Source organism: Cyprinus carpio, chromosome A23 (genome assembly GCF_018340385.1).
Source record: "Cyprinus carpio isolate SPL01 chromosome A23, ASM1834038v1, whole genome shotgun sequence".
Classification (NCBI taxonomy): Eukaryota; Metazoa; Chordata; class Actinopteri; order Cypriniformes; family Cyprinidae; genus Cyprinus; species Cyprinus carpio.
This window is the reverse complement of record NC_056594.1, coordinates 21999692-22015820: the sequence shown is the minus strand read 5'-3', so window position 1 is coordinate 22015820 and position 16129 is coordinate 21999692. Positions and strand designations below refer to the sequence as shown.

General features: G+C 36.4%; 1 long non-coding RNA gene across 1 annotated transcript; it reads right to left on the bottom strand.

Annotated features, from left to right (window-relative positions):
• Positions 1-730: 730 nt before the first annotated feature.
• LOC122135203 lies at positions 731-4307 on the bottom strand. Its single transcript, XR_006153411.1, has 3 exons — positions 4055-4307; positions 2785-2873; positions 731-802 (listed from the first exon to the last, which is right to left on the bottom strand). It is a non-coding gene; the product is annotated as an uncharacterized LOC122135203 (long non-coding RNA).
• Positions 4308-16129: the final 11822 nt, after the last annotated feature.

Below are 16129 nucleotides of genomic sequence, written 5' to 3'. Positions count from 1 at the left end.
GGGATTTAATTTGAAAGCATTGTTGAGTCAATATTTAATTGTCAGTTTCCACCAAGAACTTTTCCATCAATCAAATAGCTTTTGGCAGAACACCTAACGTATTACGCAGGAGCCGCGATGTACACAATATAGTTATAAGAGCATTCTTAGAGAACTTTGAGCAAATCTTCTAGAGAATCACAATCATAAAGAACTTTAACTTCTGTTTTTTTCAGGATTTAAGAGCATTCTTAGAGAACTTTGAGCAAATCTTCTAGAGAATCAGAATCAGAAAGCGCTTTATTTGCCAAGTAAGTGTGTTCTCCAGTACAGAAAGAACAAACATACAGCACAGAAACAAAAAAAAAAGTTCAAAAATACAAAAAATTAAAGGTAATAAAACACTAATAATAAAGACAATAAATGTAAAATATATAATAGTAATAAAATATAGCGAAAAAGAAAATATCATTGTGAATGTGAATTCAAGTAATGTTACTGGAAGAATGTTTGTTCATGACTTTGAGAGATATCGTAGCATTTTGTGGCTCTTTAATGTGTCATCACTGTAGCACCTCAATCACCTCTTTCTCTTTACTAGTTACAGCCCGAAATAAACATGAATGAACACAATCACCTCTTTCTCTTTACTAGTTACAGCCCGAAATAAACATGAATGAACATCAGAAGGTATCTTGTTTCAACCGCAGAAAGACATCAATACACACCATTTTCAAGTTTAAGTCCACTGGCGTTAATCTCTCCTGTCTGGTCCCGGCAGATTCGGTGTTATGATTGGTCAGATCACCTGTCAATCAAACTCCTGGCAAAGGGTCAGTTGATGCAACAACTCACAAAGTGTCTGAATGTCAACTGTTACAAAACGATGCACTTTTACAATTCATACACAATGTATGAGTAAGGCACAATGTAGCACATGATTTGAGATGCAACTGACACTTTCAATATGATTAATAACATTTGCAGCTCATCAGAAGATATTTGACGTTTAACGTGCAGTCATGAGAAGCAGGATTTTGGACCAATGAGATTTGACAACAGCTGCTACCCAGCATGACTCAGAATGTCCCGTCGTTCATTGCTTGTCACAGCTGGTTTGGACAAGAGCTGAATTTACACGGAACACATCCAGTTTTTTCATACGTTACATTGTATCGCAGTCTCTCATGGCTTATTGCTTTATTTTGCAATAGTTCCATTTGTTCATTTTAACTGTTTTGACTCAAAATTATGAAATTTTAAGAGGAAAAAATCATTATTGTCTGCACACACAGATGCACAGAATCCAGCCGAGATGAATGTTGTTTCTGACTGAACTGAAACGGCTGTAATGTGACTAGATACAAATGGTTGAGGCCGGCCGGCGGCTCGGCACCACATTACAATTGCATTTATAATAGGATATTGAGTCCAGTATTGACCTGTTAATAATGGCGATGAATGGGGTCATGATAGACTCATTATTGCTGTCAGTAAGATCTAGTTAACACACTTCTGAGTGCTAGCAAAGCATGCAGATTTACTGGGTGGAAATGAATGCAAGATATTTTAATCTGTCTATAGAGATTTCAGTTCTGCGGTTGTGGTGTTTTACATTAAACAGTGGGTCAATGCAATGGTGATATTAAAGCACATGTGTCACTTTAAAACATTCTATCACAAATAATTTATTTAAGTGTTAATGAGTCGAGTTGGAGCATCTAAATTATTACTTTTAATTATACCTTGCAAAAGGCAACAGTGTTTGCTTAACTTAATATTACAAGTCCTGGGCCTGGGATTGTCAAACTACAAAGTGCCAGGGAATTTAATGTTGACATTTTGCCTCTAATTTTATTTTTCTATTTGCATGTTTTACTTTAATGTTATTTATTTTTTATTATTTTACTCTATTTTGTGATATTACTTTTGTAACTTATTATTTTTTCATTTTCTTTATTTTAATTTATTTACTTTTTTCCTGCTTTGTTCATCTACGTTGTTGTTTTATTTCTATTTAGTTTTTTTTTTTCATTTTATTTATATTTTTGTTATTTATGTTTATTTTATTTTTTCTAATTTGTCACTTTATTTTTATTTTATATTTAGTTTTTTTTAAACTATTTCATGTTATTTACTTTTTTATTCTATTTTGCTATTGTACTTTAATGTTATTTATTTTGTTTTATTTACCTTTTATTCTATTTTATTGTTCTTTATTTTATTTTAGTTATTTTGTTGTTTTCTATTTTATTTTGTTATTAATTTTGTTTTCATTGTATTCATTTAATTTTTGTTAATTATTTTATTCTGTTGTTACTTTATTTTAGTTGTTTTCTATTTTATTTTATTGTTAATTTTATTATAATTTTTTATTAATTTTATTCTATTTTATTATTGTTGTTTTGTTATCGTTTCTATTTTTTATTTTATTTTATTTTCGTTTTCATTTTTGTTATTACTTTTATTTATTTAATTGTATTAATTAAAATTTTTGTTAATTATTTTACCTTATTATTGTTATGTTTTGTTATTATTTCCATTTTTTGTAATTTATTCTATTTTTATTTAATTTTTGTTATTTATTTATTTTGTCATGTTATTTAATTTTGATTCTATTTTTATGCTTTTTTATTGTTCTTTATTTTTGTTAACTTTCCACCCATTGATTATTTTCTTATTTTATTTTCCCCTCCTGTGGACCTGTTTCTCACTTCTCATTCCTGTCACACTGTGACATATGCAATTTTCTCCTATAGTAAGGCATTAGATATCATTCAAAAAAAAAAAGGAAAACCGTGTCACCTGTAGACTACGTGCCCGGATTGCTGAGGTTTGGATTCTGTGGCGTATCTGAAATCCCATCAGATGCTGAAGTCTGTTAATTCCTCACACTGGAACAAAGTTTGGAGACTTCAGCTTTACTATGACGGATCTCAAAGGTTCGGGAAAAGTAAAGGAGGCCTTAATAATTTATGATAGTCTGAGCTTTTCAAAGTAGGCTACTCGAGCGAGTCACGTTTCCCCTGACATTTAATTTGTCTGAAAATCAGCAAGCGTGCAAGTCTTATTATCTCGACGAGAGCCACCCCTCCACAAATCTGTGCTTTCACCATCACTGAACATCTGAAACACTGTCAATATCACAAACCAGTGTGTAATCATCAGAAAATAATGACGCATCTGATCAGCCTGCGTTTGCACGTGACCGTCCTGATGGTTTGCTCTTTCACGATGTTAAACTGCATAATGCAGATAAATGATTTAACCACGATATTACCACAACAGACATAGACATGCATGGTAAAGCTAGGACATGACGATAATAAAAACATTGTATTCTTGGTCCCAAAAGTATTTGGACACATTAAAATGTCATTTCATACATGCATTTTTTTAAAGAAATTGATTTAAACTGCACATGCATCCATGTGAAAGAAACCACAATCCAATAACATTGAATTCTGCATCTGCTGGTAAGATAGGCTAATTAATTTTGCATTGATATATATATATATATATATAGATATATATATATATATATATATATCTCTGATTTAGCGTGCGAGTGGGAGAGTATAAATGATTTGTGATATATATATATATACTTCTACTGGATCATTTACCAGCATCCTCTGATTTAGCGTGCGAGTGGGAGAGTATAAATGATTTGTGCCAGCTGTCAGTGAACTGAAAGTATGAAATATATGTTATAGATCTCATTATTTTAGGTTCTACCTTGAGTAGATATAAGCTGCGGATGATATATGCGTTTTTGCTGAATGATACGAGGGTCGTTTAGAATGAATTTGATTGTAAATGAGTCGTGAAATGGAAATTGTGGTGTTTAATGTAGAGTAAAGGCGGTGGGTGCGTGCTCAACTTTGACCTGAGACTGAATGACATTGAGCTGCTTTATATGCTGCCAAAGCAGAAAGTGTCTCAATAGCGCCTCCACGTGGTCACAAAAAAACTTTTTCTTTTTTGAGACCCTAGGAGCCCAAATTTAGACCCAGACCAATAAAACCTACAAAAGAGGTGGGAGTTCAAAGGATGAATCTATATATTACCATACCGCAGGGGAGGAAGAGTAGATATAAGTGATGATCTGCAAAGTTAACCACACTCTGATGTGATCCGACCACTTTAGAAAAAAAACAGTGTTGAGCTGCTGCAAGAGCTTTTGAATCCCAGCAGCTGTGGTCAATGAGTTCTCGAGTGTTCTGATTGGTGGAGGATGATGAGTGGGCAAAGACTAGAGCAACCAAACAGAGAGAGAGTGTTGTGTTCTTGCAGGGGTCTCCAACCCTGCTCCTGGAGAGCTACTGTCCTGCAGATTTCAGCTCCAACCCCAATCAAACACACCTGAAGCAGCTAATCAAGGTGTTCAGGTCTACTTGATAATTACAGACAGGTGTGTTGGAGCAGGGCTGGAACTGAAGTCTGCAGGATGATAGCTCTCCAGGAGCAGGGTTGGAGATCCCTGTTTTACTGCATGGCACTGTAGACTGTACTGATCAAAACAGTCAAAGCTAGTAACAGATCTACAATCAATCTAAATGTTGACCATCAACAGCATTTAAATGAACACTAAACCAACAAAACACTCATGACTAGCAGGAATAAGTGTTTCTGATGATATATTAAAGAAAAGCTTGTCTAGCATTAAACCACACACAGCCACTCTTATCTGGCCCTTCAATGAAAATCACTGGAGGCTTTGTAGCTCACACCTGTTTGGGTTGCTGAATTTGTTTACTGCAAAGGTGACTTCCTAGTGTGATATAATGGTGATGTTATGGCGATGGTGATGTTAGTGATAATATGATGATAATGCTGATGTTATTGTGGTGATAATGTGATATAATGGTAATGTTATGGCGATGGTGATAATATGATGATGATAATGCTGATTTTATATTGGTGATAATGTGATGATTATGGTGATGTAATGCGATGATGTTAGTGATAATATGATGATAATTCTGATGTTATTGTGGTGATAATATGATATAATGGTAATGTGCGAAGATAGTAGCGATGATGTTAGTGATAATATGATGAGGTGATAATGTGATGATTATGGTGATGTAATGCAATTTATAGTGATGGTGATAATATGATGATAATAATGCTGATGTTATTGTAGATATAATGTGATGATTATGGTGATGTTATGGCGATAGTGATGTTGGTGATAATATGATGATGATAATTCTGATGTTATTGTGGTGATAATATGATATAATGGTAATGTTATGGCGATAGTGATGTTGGTGATAATATGATGATGATGATAATGCTGATGTTATTGTGGTGATAATGTGATATAATGGTAATATTATGGCGATGGTGATGTTGGTGATAATATGATGATGATAATGCTGATGTTATTGTGGTGTTAATGTAAAGATTATGGTAATGTTATGGCGATAGTGATGTTGGTGATAATATGATGATGATGATAATGCTGATGTTATGGAGATGATAATGTGATATAATGGTAATATTATGGCGATGGTGGTGATAATGTGATGATGATAATGCTGATGTTATTGTGGTGATAATGTGATATAATGGTAATATTATGGCGATGGTGGTGATAATATGATGATGATAATGCTGATGTTATGGAGGTGAAAATGTGATATAATTGTTCTATTTTGGCAATGGTGGTGATAAAGTGATGATGATAATGGTCATATTATGGTGATGGTGATATGATGATGGTAATAATGCTGATTGTATGCCCATTGTGATAATGTGATAATGGCCCTTTTAGATGATGGTGGTAATAATTTGAGGAAGATGGTGATGATGATGGTAGTGATATGATGGTGACGATAATGGTGATATTATAATGAAAGTGATGATAGGTACGGTGGTGATAATGTGATGTTATGGTGATATGGCAGTCATGAAGCTAACAATGATGGTGATGATGATTAAGCAATCATGAAACTAATAATGTAGTAGTAACATAAGCTAAGATTACTAAGGAAGTCATTAATAAAATTAATGTTATGGTGACATTACAGACAATAATCAAACAGTAGTGATGATGATGATGGGACGTGACATTATTAGTGATGTTATGGTATTGGTAATGATAATGACAGTGGCTGTGATGGTGATTTTGGTGATGTTATGGTGAAAGTGGTGATAACGTGGAGGCGGTGATACTGATGACGATGATAACAGTGATGTAATGGTAATATTGTGGTCATTAAGTTAACAACAGTGGTGATTATAGTAGAGATATTTATGAAAAATAAATTCAGACATTAACATTATTATTTAATTTATGTGGTGGCCGTGACGGTAGATGATATGTGTTGATAACTGAAGTTAAGGTGATACACTGGTCATGAAGTTGACTTTGTTGGTGATGCAAGTGATGATGATAATGTGATGGTAACATTATTAATGATGTTATGGTGGTCATAATGTGATGATAACAGTGATGTTATGGTGATACAGTGGTCATGAAGCTGACAATGGTGGTTATGATGATAATGTTAACATTATCAGTGATGTTATGGTGGTGATGATAATAGTAACGTCATTGGCTGTAATGATGCTGGTAGTGATGGTGAGGATGTAATGGTCGTAATTGTGGTTATGAAGGTGAAGGTGATGATGATGAAGCAGCTTGTGAATGTCACACTAGGACACAGCATGTTTGTGCCAAAAGCAGTGGGTGTAAAGGTAACCTTCCTCTGCTTTACACCACACTACAGCTACATCCAGAGAGAGATGGAGAGAGAGAGAGAGAGAGAGAGAGAGAGAGTGTAAGAGAGATTCAGTCTCTCCTCTGCAGGAAGTTAGCGTCTAGTGACTCTAGGTCAGAGGTCAGATGTTTCACAGAATGAATGTTTATCTCAAACATGATTTATCAGCAAATGTGAGTGCAGACTGTGCATTAACAAATGGTTTGTGTCATAGGCGGAGGGTTAACCAACTCTAGGGTAAGGCTAAATGTAGCCTAATATTAGTGTAATCTATACTGTACAACACACACATCATGTCGCCTTTTTAGACAAGTACCAGATATACAATAATAATAAAATAATTTTACTACAACCGAATGTATTTAATGTAATCACAATTTAATAAGAGTTAAGTAAGTTATTATTTATAATGCTTTTATCTCCAAGGTTATTCAAACTGCTAATAAGTTACAGAAAGCAGCAAAGAACATTTACATGAGCATAATCACTGACTTCAGTCTAGCACAAGTTTAAGCGTTCTCAAAAAACTCCCGTTATAATCACTGCACTTTGTTGTTTATGATGATAGAATTTGCGAGAGTGCAGAATACACAAAACTTTCAGTGAGGACTCATCTGAACGCTTCTGATTGGCCATTGCATTCATTAACTCAACAATCGTGTGTGATTGGTTAAAATGCTCAACGCTGTAAAATGTGTAAAAAGAACTATCCCTGATGGCATCACAGAGATGTCTATTTGATGTCTGCATTACATCTGCAAAACATATTTTTTTAGTGTGTTTGCTCATCTGCAATACGTCTACAGGACGTTTCCTATCAGATGTCAAATAGACGTTTAGAAGATCTGTTTAAGATGTTTATGATTTAGAGTGAATGTTAAACTGACATCTTAAAGACATCTATCAGAAGTTAGTACACAGCAGATGCTTTCCAGATGAAACGATCTTTATCAGACATCTTGCAGATGTTAATTTCTGACCCATGGCCAGGGGAAGGCTAAGCCTCCCGGTTACCATCCGTCTGTATTAACCTCCTCCATCAGAAGGTTCTGCTCGGATCGTCTGTAGAGGTGAAAACAGCACAGGCCCATCATGGGATTCCCAGAGTGCTCAACCGCAAATTAAAAACCAGAGGAAAATGCAAATTAGCCATTAGGTTGGCACAGAGAAATTAGCATTGTGAGGTTTATTAATCTTCCAGATCAGTTATAATGAGGGAAATTATTCCCTCTGTGGGTTAATCATTCGCTGATTAAATCAACCAGACTCTGGCTTTATTGGGCTTTGAGGACATGCTTTCATCACATCTCCTACTGTATAAAAAGGACGCTCTTTTTTAATCACATTTTAAACACAAACCTGTGGCATTTGTTGGACGCGTACTATGGTAGTATCATTATATTATTTGAAGTACCATCTAATACTGTCAATAGTAAGATAAGTTTAAACTCCTGTTTGATAAGAGCGTCATCTGCTGGTACAGTGATTTATAATGTTTCCATCTAACATATATTTTATGTTTATATTAATGGAGTGTATCAGTTAGCAGTAACCGGTTACCTCACCTGAATATGTTCGCATAGTGTTGGATGTTTCGACTTGGAAAGCAGTTCGGAATGGAAATATGGATGTTTTATTTCTAAACATCATACTTTTTCGCTTAATTTCAGTTAATGTCATCAAATTAGCGAGCTAAGACAGTAGTGACGGTGTCATTTGATTTGGATGCGAGCTTCGGATCGCGAATCATTTGATTCAGTTCGGGAGTTCGGAGCAGAATCGCGAATCTTTTAAGTCAGATCGAGACTTCGGAGCGCGGATGATTTGATTCAGTTCGGGAGTTCGGAGCAGAATCGCGAATCTTTTAAGTCAGATCGAGAGTTCGGAGCGCGGATCATTTGATTCAGTTCGGGAGTTCGGAGCAGAGTCGCGAATGTTTTAAGTCAGATCGGGAGATCGGAGCGCGAATCATTTGATTCAGTTCGGGAGTTCGGAGCAGAATCGCGAATCATTTGATTCAGTTCGGGAGTTCGGAGCAGAATCGCGAATCAATCTTTTAAGTCAGATCGGGAGTTCGGCAGAATCGCGAATCATTTGATTCAGTTCGGGATTTCGGAGCAGCGCGAATCATTTAATTCAGTTCGGGAGTTCGGAGCGCGCGATCATTTGATTCAGTTCGGGAGTTCGGAGAGCAGAATCGCGAATCTTTTAATTCAGATTCGGGAGTTCGGAGCGCGGATCATTTGATTCAGTTCGGGGAGTTCGGAGCAGAATCGCGATTCATGTTTCGATCAGATCGGGAGATCGGAGCGCGAATCATTTGATTCAGTTCGGGACTTCGGAGCAGAATCGCGAATGTTTTAAGTCAGATCGGGAGTTCGAGCGCGAATCATTTGATTCAGTTCGGGAGTTCGGAGCAGAATCGCGAATCATTTGATTCAGTTCGGGACTTCGGAGCAGAATCGCGATTCATTAAATCAATTCATGAGTACCGAGAAAAGGAGTTCGTAGCGGGATCGTGAATCATTTGAGTCAGTTATGGGGATCGCGAATCTCAGTCGTGATTCAGTTCGGGAGTTCGGAGCAGAATCGCGAATCACTTGATTCAGTTTGGGACTTAATAGCAGAATCGCGAATCACTTGATTCAGTTCGGGATTTCGGAGCGCGGATCATTTGATTCAGTTCGGGAGTTCGGAGCGCGAATAACATGATCGCGAATCATTTGAGTCCGTTTAGGCACCAAAAATCAGATTCAGTTCGGGAGTTCGGAGCAGAATCGCGAATCTTTTAAGTCAGATCGGGAGTTCGGAGCAGAATCGCGAATCATTTGATTCAGTTCGGGAGTTCGGAGCAGAATCGCGAATCACGAAGTCATTCGGGATTTCAGTTCGGGATTCGTTCGGGAGCAGAATCGCGAATGTTTTAAGTCAGATCGGGAGTTCGTCGGAGCGCGAATCATTTGATTCAGTTCGGGAGATCGGAGCAGAATCGCGAATCTTTTAAGTCAGATCGGGGAGTTTTCGGAGCGCGAATCATTTGATTCAGTTCGGGAGTTCGGAGCAGAATCGCGAATCATTTGATTCAGTACTTAAGTTCGGAGCGCGAATCGCGATTCAGTCACTTCGATTCAGTTCGGGAAGTCATTGATTCATAGCAGAATCGCGAATCATTTGATTCAGTTCGGGAGTTCGGAGCAGAATCGCGAATCACTTGATTCAGTTCGGGAGTTCGGAGCGCGAATCATTTGATTCAGTTCGGGAGTTCGGAGCAGAATCGCGAATCTTTTAAGTCAGATCGGGAGTTCGGAGCGCGAATCATTTGATTCAGTTCGGGAGTTCGGAGCAGAATCGCGAATCTTTTAAGTCAGATCGGGAGTTCGGAGCGCGAATCATTTGATTCAGTTCGGAACATAATAGCAAAACCGCGAATCATTTGATTCAGTTCGGGAGTTCGGAGCAGAATCGCGAATCTTTTAAGTCAGATCGGGAGTTCGGAGCAGAATCGCGAATCTTTTAAGTCAGATCGGGAGTTCTTTTTTTTTTTTTTTTATTTTTTTATTAAACAATACAAACATTAAAACATTAATACAGTACACTTAAAATAATAAAGACAAAAAAAAACAACCAATACAATACAAATTTGTTTGTTATGCCAGGGGTAACAACAAGAAAAAACGAGGTAATAAAACGACATCTTAAGAAGACACAAGGACGAATATAAAGAGACTGTTTTCATAGCTTTTCAAATTAACAGAACTTCGGATAGTTTCCACATACTTGTCTAAGTCCAATTTGAATAAAGAAAAAAGAGGTTTAGACGCCAGTAAACTTTTGTTTATGAATGTGAAATTTAGCTAACAGGAAACATAAATTAATTATGTAATATTTTCCAGTATTCTCTTTTTGAATAGTCAAACAATCCAAAGAAAGCATCATGAAACAAAAAGAGGAAGTCACTTACAAAATAATACTGATAAATGCCAGTCTTGAAAAGTCTGAAACCAAAAACCAAAATTTTCCAGTGTAGGAGCATTGCCAAATAAATGAATAAAGTCTTCTTCAGAGGAATGACACAAAAACAGCAACTAACTCAATGTCTGACTTATATTTCCTAAGAAAGGCTTTAGTTGGGTAACATTTGTGAATTAACTTAAATGTCATTTATTTTACTTTATTGGTAAGCAGATATCTATGAGGGCAAGGTCCATACTTTCTCCCAAGGTATTCCTTACTCCACAATGCCATTCCAAAAAGGTATTATGTAAGGAAAGTTGTTATTATCTCTCTCTGAAACAGAGCTCTAATGTTTATAGTTATTTTTTTGTTTGATCTGCAGAAAAGCAAACAGTTCCGATCATTGTGTCAGTTAAATTCAGAGTGTAAGTACATGGCCATGGAAATGTCGCTACCTTGGAACAGAACAAGACACACCAGATGGAATGGCATTGAAACACAACAGCATATTCATCAGCAGATACAGGAATATATATTTCTGTAAGAAATCTGAGTAGTTGTAAAAGTCTGCCTTGTGATTAAAAAGCTGTCCAACTAAAAGAAGATTGTTTTCCAAACCATTGTCAACAGAAAAGTGATTTATTCTTGTAAAGAATATCCTTATTGTTCCATAAATAATATCTGCGGTGGAGAAAAGTTATGTTTGTATATTAGGACCAGGCCAAGAGCATCTGCGTATGAAAATTAGAAAGTTTGATATGGATTTTTTAAAACATTATAAATTACAAAGTAAAGGAAAATTCAGGCCACCAACTTTAGAGAAAATATAATAAGGGATAAGATTCCAAACGTGAGAGAGGATTTTTAAAGAAAATTCTTTAGCCAATTAATTTTAAAAGTATTATTTAGGGTAGTAAAATCTACAAAATCCAGTACCCACCCGTTTTAGTTTTGGTTCATTATTACAGATTTCTTAACATAGGTGAGTTTTATTTTTCCAAAAAAATTGTTTAACATGCTATCAATTTTTTTCAGTGTTCCTTTATCAACCTCCCAAGGAAAGATCAGCATAAGTCCAGTCGAGACAAGCCGTCGGCTTTAGAGAGTAAAATTCTTCCTCTCATTGACAATCTCTCTGCAGCCATGAGTTGAGTTTTCTTTGGGTTTTTCACGTATTAAAGGGTCAAAATTTATTTTTACATCTTGTTTTTTTGGTCTTTATTAATTAAAATTCCTAAATATGTAACTTGATCTTGTCACAGGAATGTTACAAATAATGGAAGATCACAGGGTTTTGATTGACATTACTCACACTTGTTGATATTTAAGCAGAGACCTGAAGCTCTGGCAAAAGGACTCATCAATCTTAGAGCTAAAGGGATCTGAGAGCGTCATTCAGAAAATAAGTATGTCATCAGCCAGCTGGCTAATAATAATTTGTCTATCGTCAATTGTGATACCTTGCAAATTATTAGTCAAAATATGCAGAGCTAAAAACTGAGAGGCAAGTAAGAATAAATATGGAGATATAGGACAGCCTTGTCTTACTCCACGTGACAAACTGAATCTGGTGAGGTTCCAAATTTTTAAACTATAACACTATTATTATTTCTGTATAATGTCCCTGATGGCTTTGCAGAAATGATCTCCAAACCCAAATTTGTCAAGAGCTTGAAATATGAACTTGTGCTCAAGCGAATCAAAGGCTTTGTAGAAGTCTAAGAAAAGCATGAAACTGTTTATTAGGAATGAGATTCTCGTAATCTAGAAGATCTAAGATTAATCTTATGTTATTTGTAATATGACGTTTCTCCATAAAACCTGATTGTGATTCATCAATAATAGAGTTAAATCTCGTCTTTAATTCTTCTGGCTAAAACTGAAGCTAAAATTTTGTAATCATTATTTAAGAGGGTGATTGGCCTCCAGTTTTCTAGACACTCTTTATCTTTGTTGGGTTTGGGTATCAGGGTGATAACTCCTTGTGTCATGGTTGGTGGAAGTGCTTCCAATTCAAGACTTTCTTCAAACACTTTTAATAAGAAAGGGGATACATTTTTAACAAAAAATCTATATAGCTCAGCATTAGACCATCACTGCCTGGACTTTTATTATTTTTTAAAACTCTTAATTGCCTGTTCAATTTCTGATTGAGCTATACCACCATCACAAGCTTCTTTACAAACAAAATAAATAACTATAAAATTAATTACAGAATCAATCAAGAACTCTATCATTTGTTTGGAAATATCTTGATGTATATAAGTTATTATAGAATTTGGAACAATAAGTAGCTATTTCTTTAGGCTTATCAAGAACTCTATCATTTGTTTGGAGACGATCTATAGAGACATACATAGCATTGGATCTTTCCAACCTAAAGAAATAGGCTGAATTCTGTTCTCCTTCTTCCAGTCATTTTTTCCTGGATCTAACATATGCTCCCTTAGCTTTGGATCTGTACAGGTCATCTAATTTATTCTGTAGATTAGAGTATTCAGTGTTTTGAGTCTCTGTCAATGGTTCCCCAACTGATAAAGAAGAAAGCTGTGAAAGAACTTCATCTTCAATTAATCTGTTTTGTTTTGCTATATTGCTTCCAAATTTTCTTAAGAATTTCCCTAATTCATATTTAAGAAGCTCCCAATTCCGTCCATAAGATTTTCTAATTTCAGCTCTTTCCCCAGTAAATTTGGATTAACTCATCAATCTGCTCTTTGACCTTTTCATATTTAAGAAGAGAACTGTTAAGTTTCCACAGTGATGCTTTAGAAGTATTAATTGTAGTATTTTTGTGATAAATTAATTGAAATATAAATGGCATTATGGTCATCAGTGGACTGTTACTAATATTAACAGAAATATTATTATTCCACTAGTGTTTTTAGAGATCAACCAATAATCGATTCTAGACTGCCTCGAACGGTCTTTGTTACACCCAGGTGTACTGTATTACATCCGGGTACATTTCTCTCCATATGTCAACTAAATCAAATTTATCCATAAACGCTATAAGATTTGAGTTTGGAGAAGCTGCTTTCCTTGGAGGGTGTCGATCTAGCATGTTATTCATTACTATGTTAAAGTCACCACCTAAAATCAGAAAGGCAGTAGGATATTTCCCTAATGCAGATGAAAGTTTATGATCTAGCATGTTTAAGAAAGTGCAGTTTTCCCCAACAGAGTTGTATCCATAGATGTTGATAATAATTACTATAAACTGATTAATAACTACCTACTATTAGTAGGAAGTGACCTGAAGGATCAATACTGGTTTTCCAGAATATGACCATTAAAATTATACTTCATAATCCTTACTCCAGCAGAATATTCTGACCCGTGTGACAACCATATTTCATTGCCCCACTGTGACCTCCAGAATTTGGTGTCTTTAGCTGTAGAGTGACTTTCCTGAAAAAAAATAGAAATCTACATAAAGCCTTCCTTTTAACATTATTTTTTAAAATCCCTGGCATATCCCTGGCATACCTCTGGCATTTAAAGAAAACAAAGACAAAGACATAAAAAATAAACAAGAATATACAAACTAAAGAACTAGGAATAGAACAAGATATCAATTAGAACAGAAGAAACTTCACTAGATACGACAAAAAAAGCGATAATTCGCCTGACTCTGCAACATAGGCTAAGTATAAGGGCATGAGTAAAAGTCTGTTTTGTTTTCTTTTTTCCTTAATTACAGTTTTTTCTCACTTTCGTTCTTTCAGTCATAATGACTTTAATTTTGTTCAAAACGAGCGCTCTTATTGACAGCTAAGGATGGTTCCAAAAGTAAATATTCCGTGTTTATAAAAAATGTTCTAAACGATTAAAATCCAAATAAAAATAATGAACTGAAGATCCAGCACGTGAAGATTTTAAAGGTAATGGTACCTCTACATTTTCTAGCTCCAGACTCCAATTAGCTGAAAACCACACAGTCTGTCTATCCCGTTTAAAGAGAATAGAAAAAAAAAAGAAAAAAAAAAAATAACCCTGGAGCAGTTCGTGCTTAACCGTGGGTATCAAGAGAGTCATCTGCTGCCTTTATTCTTCGATGAGGACGCCACAGCATCATTCAGCCTAAATGATCTTTGGCAGAAATCCTTTTACCGTCCACATATGCAAACGGCCCTCTGAAGCCTGCTCTCTTCCCTTCCTTTCTCGCTCGTTCGACAAGAGGCCAAAGCTTGTTCCTGGCGTCTTTGGGGCTTTGTGTCAAGTCTTCAAAAATCCTGATTTTCCGATCTTTGAGGACGGCGGCGGCGGTTCTTGCATCCCTCCAGATCTGATCTCGGACGTTCCGTGAAAGAAACTGTACAATGATGCGGCGGCTCGAGCGCGCTCCCTCAGATCGAGGACCCCCGTCTGTGGGCCACATCAAGCGTGTAGATGAGCTGATCTGCTATCCCAGGCAGAAACTTTACCGAACAAAAATATTAGAATCCTTAGAACATCTTCTACTCTCTGCTCATCAAAAACGACCACTCGTAGATTCCACCTCCTTTTGTAAGCATCCAGTTCGTCGCATTTCTCCCGTAGCACACCGTTCTCCTTTTCGAGTGATTCCACCCTGCTCTGTAATGAGCTGCTTCCCCTTGCTTGTAACCTCTTCTACTTGATTGCTCATAAAACTCAAGCGCCTCAGTCACACTGTTTAATGAATTCGTATCGTCTTTCACTGTTACCTCAAGGGACTGCATGCGATTCAGAAATTCCAATTGCATTTTTTCTACTCGCAGGTCCAAAAACTTCCATCAGGTGTAAATTGGAGACCGTCTGATTGTCCGACGCCACTCTGATGACCATTTTTGATTTTTTGGAAGGTTTAGGAGTTTCAGGTATTTTTTTATTATAACGGGATTTTCGATCCAGAGGCATTCGCAGCGTCATTCCCCTTGAAGGCGGCATCCAGAGATTTTCTCGCGTAAGAATGCATGGCACTTCGAACAGGCTTATCTTCTTCCATCATATTCGTTAAAGGTTAGAAAAAAGTTAGAAAGACGAAAGAACGAAAAAAACATGTACTTAGATCAGCAAATAAAGTATTATTATGTTCCCTTCTACATGTGTCAACTATAAAATAAGTGCAGAGCTTCAGCACATGGATGTTACACAGTCGCCATCTTGGCCGAACCCCCTCAGATCGGGAGTTCGGAGCGCGGATCATTTGATTCAGTTCGGGAGTTCGGAGCGCGGATCATTTGATTCAGTTCGGGAGTTCGGAGCAGAATCGCGAATGTTTTAAGTCAGATCGGGATTTCGGAGCGCGAATCATTTGATTCAGTTCGGGACTTCGGAGCAGAATCGCGAATGTTTTAAGTCAGATCGGGATTTCGGAGCGCGGATCATTTGATTCAGTTCGGGAGTTCGGAGCAGAGTCGCGAATGTTTTAAGTCAGATCGGGAGATCGGAGCGCGAATCATTTTGATTCAGTTCGGGACTTCGGAGCAGAATCGCGAATG